The sequence below is a fragment of the Bubalus bubalis genome, chromosome 3 (assembly GCF_019923935.1).
Source record: "Bubalus bubalis isolate 160015118507 breed Murrah chromosome 3, NDDB_SH_1, whole genome shotgun sequence".
Taxonomy (NCBI): domain Eukaryota; kingdom Metazoa; phylum Chordata; class Mammalia; order Artiodactyla; family Bovidae; genus Bubalus; species Bubalus bubalis.
This window is the reverse complement of record NC_059159.1, coordinates 91,888,919-91,897,159: the sequence shown is the minus strand read 5'-3', so window position 1 is coordinate 91,897,159 and position 8,241 is coordinate 91,888,919.

Below are 8,241 nucleotides of genomic sequence, written 5' to 3'. Positions count from 1 at the left end.
TTTACATAACTGAAACATGGAAGCAACCTATATGCCCATCAATAGATGAACGGATAAAGAAGTTGTGCTACATATACACAATGGAATATTACTCAGACATAAAAAGGAACACATTTGAGTCAGTTCTGATGAGATGGATGAACCTAAAACCTATTGTACAGAGTGAAGTGAGTCAGAAAGAGAAAGATAAATATTGTATTCTAATGCACATATATGGAATCTAGAAAAATGGTTCTGAAGAATTTATTTATATGGCAGCAGCAGAGAAACAGACATAGAAAATAGATTTATGGACATGGGGAGAGGGGAGGAGAGGGTGAGATATATGGAAAGAGTAACATGGAAACTTACATTACCATATGTAAAATAGATAGCCAACAGGAATTTGCTGTATGGCTCAGGAAACTCAAACAGGGGCTCTCTATCAACCTAGAGGGGTGGGATGGGGAGGGAGATGGGAGGGAGGTTCAAAAGGGAGGGGATATATGTATACCTATGGCTGATTCATGTTGAGGTTTGACAGAAAACAACAAAATTCTATAAAGCAGTTATCCTTCAATAAAAAAATATATTTAAAAAGAATTTAAAAAATTAATGGTATAACTCAATACACTATCTATTCTAGGGGCTTCTGAATTATAACCAGGGACAAATATAACAAATATTTTTAATTGCTTCCTAATTTTGTTCCTTTATGGAGAAGCTAGCTTTTCTTCCTGATCCCTTTTATCACAGAGGCTAAATACGTCACAAGGCTAGGAAAGAGGAGACAATGAGAGGCAACACTCCAGCCTGTCAGAGAGGAGAGGCACTAAAATATCTATTCTTCCTAGATCAAGGAGTAGATGGAATATAGAGGGAAATGGAGGTAAATCAAGAAGGTTACGCTCCAGATAATTTTTCCTCTTCCACAAGCTACCCTAGAAACATCCAGAACACTGGGGCTGTTGGCCATCTTACTCAGGCACTGTGTTGGGGAGGCCATAGTCAAGAGATGAACCTTAGCCTTCAGCTATGCATAAAACACATTCAGTTCAGTTCAGTCGCTCAGTCGCGTCCGACTCTTTAGGACCCCATGAATCGCAGCACGCCAGGCCTCCCTGTCCATCACCAACTCCTGGAGTTCACTCAAACTCATGTCCATCGAGTTGGTGATACCATCCAGCCATCTCATCCTCTGTGGTCCCCTTCTCCTCCTGCCCCCAATCCCTCCCAGCATCAGAGTCTTTTCCAATGAGTCAACTCTTCACATGAGGTGGCCAAAGTACTAGAGTTTCAGCTTTAGCATCATTCCTTCCAAGGAACACCCAGGGCTGATCTCCTTTAGAATGGACTGGTTGGATCTCCTTGCAGTCCAAGGACTCTCAAGAGTCTTCTCCAACACCACAGTTCAAAAGCATCAATTCTTCGGCGCTCAGCTTTCTTCACAGTCCAACTCTCACATCCATACATGACCACAGGAAAAACCATAGCCTTGACTAGACTGACCTTTGTTGGCAAATAATGTCTCTGCTTTCAAATATGCTATCTAGGTTGGTCATAACTTTCTTTCCAAGGAGTAAGTGTCTTTTAATTTCATGGCTGCAGTCACCATCTGCAGTGATTTTGGAGCCCAGAAAAATAAAGTCTGACACTGTTTCCACTGTTTCCCCATCTATTTCCCATGAAGTGATGGGACCGGATGCCATGATCTTCATTTTCTGAATGTTGAGCTTTAAGCCAACTTTTTCACTCTCCACTTTCACCTTCATCAAGAGGCTTTTTAGTTCTTCTTCACTTTCTGCCATAAGGGTGGTGTCATCTGCATATCTGAGGTTATTGATATTTCTCCCAGCAATCTTGATTCCAGCTTGTGCTTCTTCCAGTCCAGTGTTTCTCATGATGTACTCTGCATAGAAGTTAAATAAGCAGGGTGACACCCTTGACGTACTCCTTTTCCTTTTTGGAACCAGTCTGTTGTTCCATGTCCAGTTCTAACTGTTGCTTCCTGACCTGCATACAGATTTCTCAAGAGACAGGTCAGGTGGTCTGGTATGCCCATCTCTTTCAGAATTTTCCACAGTTTATCGTGATCCACACAGTCAAAGGCTTTGGCATAGTCAATAAAGCAGAAGAAGATGTTTTTCTGGAACTCTCTTGCTTTTTCAATGATCCAGCAGATGTTGGCAATTTGATCTCTGGTTCCTCTGCCTTTTCTAAAACCAGCTTGAACATCAGGAAGTTCACGGTTCACGTATTGCTGAAGCCTGGCTTGGAGAATTTTGAGCATTACTTCATTAGCATGTGAGATGAGTGCAATTGTGTGGTAGTTTGAGCATTCTTTGGCATTGCCTTTCTTTGGGATTGGAATGAAAACTGACCTTTTCCAGGCCTGTGGCCACTGCTGAGTTTTCCAAATTTGCTGGCATATTGAGTGCAGCACTTTCACAGCATCATCTTTCAGCATTTGGAATAGCTCAACTGGAATTCCATCACCTCCACTAGCTTTGTTCATAGTGATGCTTTCTAAGGCCCACTTGACTTCACATTCCAGGATGTCTGGCTCTAGGTCAGTAATCACACAATTGTGATTATCTGGGTCGTGAAGACCTTTTTTGTACAGTCTTCTGTGTATTCTTGCCATCTCTTCTTAATATTTTCTGCTTCTGTTAGGTCCATACCATTTCTGTCCTTTATCGAGCCCATCTTTGCATGAAATGTACCCTTGGTATCTCTAATTTTCTTGAAGAGATCTCTAGTCCTTCCCATTCTGTTGTTTTCCTCTATTTCTTTGCATTGATCGCTGAGGAAGGCTTTCTTATCTCTTCTTGCTATTCTTTGGAACTCTGCATTCAGATGTTTATATCTTTCCTTTTCTCCTTTCCTTTTCGCTTCTCTTCTTTTCACAGTGATTTGTAAGGCCTCCCCAGACAGCCATTTTGCTTTTTTGCATTTCTTTTCCATGGGGATGGTCTTGACTCCCTGTCTCCTGTACAATGTCACGAACCTCATTCCATAGTTCATCAGGCACTCTATCTATCAGATCTAGGCCCTTAAATCTATTTCTCACTTCCATTGTATAATCATAAGGGATTTGATTTAGGTCATACCTGAATGGTCTAGTGGTTTTCCCTACTTTCTTCAATTTAATCTGAATTTGGTAATAAGGAGTTCATGATATGAGCCACAGTCAGCTCCTGGTCTTGTTTTTGTTGACTGTATAGAGCTTCTCCATCTTTGGCTGCAAAGAACATAATCAATCTGATTTTGGTGTTGACCATCTGGTGATGCCCATGTGTAGAGTCTTCTCTTGTGTTGTTGGAAGAGGGTGTTTGCTAGGACCAGTGCATTTTCTTGGCAAAACTCTATTAGTCTTTGCCCTGCTTCATTCCATATTCCAAGGCCAAATTTGCCTGTTACTCCAGATGTTTCTTGACTTCCTACTTTTGCATTCCAGTCCCCTATAATGAAAAGGACATCTTTTTAGGTGTTAGTTCTAAAAGGTCTTGTTCAACTGTTCAACTTCAGAATAGCCCAAAGAGAGGCAGGTGTTATTATCCCCACTTCACATACGAACAAACTGAGGCTCAAAGAGTTTAAGCCACTTACCCAAGGATACAGAACTAGTGAATGAATCAAACTGGTTCTAAAGTCCATGCCCCTGTTCCTAGTATAGAATAAACTGTTGAGGCGGAGGCTGAAAATAATGGTGATCTTTGAACTGAATCTCAAAGATGGAATTTTCCTGGGTAGGCAATGGTAGAAAAAGAGGAGCGTTCTAATATGAATAAACATTGTGTACAAAGCCATAAAAAAGTACCCTCAGTCACAAACCAAGGAGAAAAAAAAAACAAAAACAAAAAACCTCTGTCTTGGAATCCTCCAAGAGTCCTTAAAGAGTCATCTGTGTCCTTATCAAATAGTCAAATCTGAAAACAATCAGCCAATGCCCAGGTTCTGTTACAATGTGATATAACTGGGCTTTGGGTATGTTTGGCAGTGTGGTGAAATGAACCTGAGCTGGATCAGATAGGGAAGGTAAGGACAGTGGACATGATCGGAGGATCAGCCATGGTTGTGGTTGCAAGCAACAGAAACCAGCTCAGCTCACACAGCAGAAAAAGAATGCATTAGAAGGATATGAGGTAGCTCTAAGAAGAGGAAAAGTAAAGAACCACCATAGGAATTCAGCCCCACCTGACAGATAAGGGACTTACCTACAAAATCCCTGGGACCTCAAAAAATATACAATAAATATTCATTGAGTGAGTGAATGAATAAATCAGGGGAGACAGGAACAAATACCACTGAGAGTCTGGAACAGAAACTAAGGGACAGTCTCTTCAGATTAGGACCCGCACGTGAATGAGCACCTACATTATTAGGTTTTGGTCTGTGTTTTCAAGATTCAGTGTCTCATGAGAGATTGGTCTTACATCACACCACATGTCCTCTTTTGGGCTAAAAGAGCTGGTGCCTTAACTGGCAGTCCACAAGAGATATATGACAGGAGAGAGATAATTCTCTAAAACAAAATAAGCCACCTATCAGCAAAAAGAGGGAAACTGGATTCTGGGTTACAATGCAAAGGCAGTCCATACAGCCACCCCGACTGCAACCAGTTTGTTGAGCAGTCTCAACAGTCTAGCACTATTCATAGGAAAGAATAATAATTTCTTTCATTATAACACCCCTGATTATGTTGTGCCTCCTTTTCCACCAAGTTGTACATCCCTTGGTGACATCGGGGACAGATTCTATGACTTCCTGGTCACTTTCAGTTATCAGAACAACTTCAGTATTCAAAACTTAGTATATTTTCAAACTTATACCAATTAGATTGAATTAAAAAAATGTTACATATGGTGCCCACTGTGATGAATGGAAAGGACTCAGAGATGCTAAGTCATGATTATTACCCTCAGGGTAACTCAGGGTAACATTGAGGAAGACAGACAAGGAAACAGAAAAACTCAGCCGCAGAAGCCATGCAGAGCTTGGGTAGACGATGGGATAGCTCCTCAGAAGGGGGACAGCGAGTAAGAAGGGACTGAGCTGAATGAATAGAGCTTCAGCCAGGCATTCACAGAGAGAAGGACATCTCAGGTGGGGTTGGTTAGGAGAACAAAATTGCTCTGAGCATTTAGTTCCAATAACTCTTTACATGAATCCTCAAAATAGCTTAGGAAAACAGAAGGAGCAATGTCTCAAAGGCCATTTTGAGAGGGGACAGAAAGAGTCCTCAGTGATTATTCCTTTCATAAACTCCCTCAAGAGCCTGGAGAAGTAAAACTCAAAAGAAGGTACTTCAACATGGAAATAGGCGAAAGGAATTTAAGAGCTTTGTTGTCAGGCAACCTCACTGGATTCAGGAAAAGACATGGGAGGCTTCTCTGTCTCCTTCCCTCCCTCTCTATTTCACATTAGTCACTCATTTTTAATTTTCCTTTCAGGAAATGCAGAACCACAATTGAGGTAGAAGAAGTAAATAAAAGTACTCTCTGGTAAGTGCCAGAAAGGCATTTGTTCAAGCTTGTTTCAACATATAATAAGCATAGGGCCCATGTGATTCCATGACTAACTCGAGTGGAGATACTTACTTCTGTTCTTTTTCAAATCCATTTCCAGTTATCTGGAGTCCAAGATGCTCCAGGTAATAGGAAAGAATGTACACCTGATGTGTCACCTAGTTAAGTGCTTAAACAGCTTAAAAATTTCTTTCCTGTCTGACCGGTGGATCATAGCTAAGATTGTTGATGAGACAGAAGCGAATTTCTAGATTATATATTTCCTTGGTAACAACTCTCATTAATTAACATTTATTGGCAATTCTTACATCATCTGCTAGATATAAAAACTAAGAACTTTATTAGCCCTAAAGACTAACCGTGTCTTTAGTTTTATGTGACAATAAAGATAAGAATATTTTTCTGAATCAGAATCTGGAAGAATCTCCATTTATCACATGCTCTTTAATGGGGTGCTCATGTGGATTTGAGCTGTTTACTATCTGTCTTCTCCCATGAGAATGGGGTCTCGTGGGAAGGGGTCTCATCTTCTCTTACTTCATCTCCTGCACTAAAAACAGTACCTGATTGTGGTAGAAGCTCAGTTGTTGCTGCTCGGTTGCTAAGTGGTGTCCGACACTTTGTGACCTCATAGATTGTAGCACGCCAGGATCCCCAGTCCTTCACTATCTCCCAGTGTCTGCCCAAATTCATGTCTATCGAGTCACTGATGCTACATAACCATCTCATCCTCTCCCATCCCCTTCTCCTTTTGCCTTCAATCTTTCCCAGCATCAGGGTCTTATATTTAGGCAAAAGAACAACGATAGCAGAAATATAAGTTGGGGTATGAAGTCAGAAACCTGATTCAATCTTACTTCCACTGTTAACTATTTGTGTAAACCTGTATGAACAAGTCACCGAACATCTGGGTGCCTCAGCTTTCTCATCTTTATTATGAGATAAAATACTTCACTGGATAATTTATCATTATCTGAAATCATGATCGTGAAAAAGCCTGGCACAAATGTAGGAGATCAATAAACACTAGTGGAATTAAAGCCTTAAGCAGTACTAAAATTATTATTACCTAGATATAGCCCAAGGATGCATAGGCTAACAATTTGAAAGACTAAACCTTTAGTTAATACGAAGTGATTGGAACACGAAGTGATTGGAACTTTGGAGTGTTTGGGAATCTGGTTAAAATGCAGATCCCTAAGCTCTACCCAAAGGTGTGGATTCATTAGGACTAGCATGGAGGCTGGATCTCTGCATTTCTAACACACTCCTTGGGTCTATGGATCACACATGGACAAAAATGATACCAAGGACAAAAACATAATTTAATCTGAAAAATTAGATTAAGAGGTTGATAGCTCTATAGTCAACTTCCACCATAAAATAAGGGCCAGGGGGTGGGAGGCAGATGGAAAGTGAGCAGGAAAGTTTCCAGCCAGCCCCCCTGCAACTGACTAGAGGTGTAGGATTCTAGCTGAATGTCAGGATAATTCAATTTTCTGCTGCTGCTTAATGTTTAGTTCAGTTCAAAGCCAGCATTCCCAAGTGCTTTGAACTCTTAATTTACTGTTTTCGTGGATCCATCCTTTCACTGGGGGCATACAGAAAAGGCACATTTTAACCAAGGGTGAAGTAATTTTGATAGTTCATCATGATACTTGGCTTACTTTAAGCTATTTTTTTAAAGGTCAACTTTTTCATGCAAGAAATTGGCATTTAATCACAAACAAGCTACAGTGCTATTTATGTTTATTTCTTGAGAATGAGCCAAGTGCATTAGAAAGTAGGACAGCTTTCCTGTCCTGTAGGGCCAAATTTAGTCACTGCTTTTATATAGTCCTTTTCACAACCAAAGCCCACTTGCTAAGAACTTGATAGACCAAAGACAACCAAACTATTTTTGTCACCAGGGACAGAATAGGTATCTATCCATTGCCTAGAGTGGCCCTATACCCTCCATGAGGGTAGAAGCAGAAGAGATCGCAGTGAGAATCTACCAAATCCTCGACTAGAGAAAACCTGGCCCCAGTACACTGTCCAGGCTGACTTGAGGAGGCAGGGCGATGTAGTCAGGATAGAGAAGGGTTGCAGGACTGAAGTGCTGGGTTGGAATCTTGACTCTGCTCTTGTCTCCAGTGAAGGTCTTAATCTCCTCAAGTCTCATCTATAATAAGGGGTAACAACACTTTGCAGAGTTATTCTAAGTGGTAAAACAGATAACATATGTAGAACTTACAGTAGTAGCATTCAGTTCAGTTCAGTTCAGTTCAGTCGCTCAGTCGTGTCTGACTCTTTGTGACCCCATGAATTGCAGCATGCCAGGCCTCCCTGTCCATCACCAACTCCCGGAGTTCACCCAAACCCATGTCCATTGAGTCGGTGATGCTATCCATCCATCCATCCCATCTTCTGTCATCCCCTTCTCCTCCTGCCCTCAATCTTTCACAGCATCAGGGTCTTTTCAAATGAGTCAGCTCTTAGCATCAGGTGGCCAAAGTACTGGAGTTTCAGCTTCAACATCAGTCCTTCCAATGAACACTCAGGACTGATCTCCTTTAGGATGGACTGGTTGGATCTTCTTGCAGTCCAAGGGACTCTCAAGAGTCTTCTCCAACACCACAGTTCAAAAGCATCAATTCTTCGGCGCTCAGCTTTCTTTATAGTCCAACCCTCCTATCCATACATGACCACTGGCAAAACCATAACCTTGACTAGACGGATCTTTGTTGGCAAA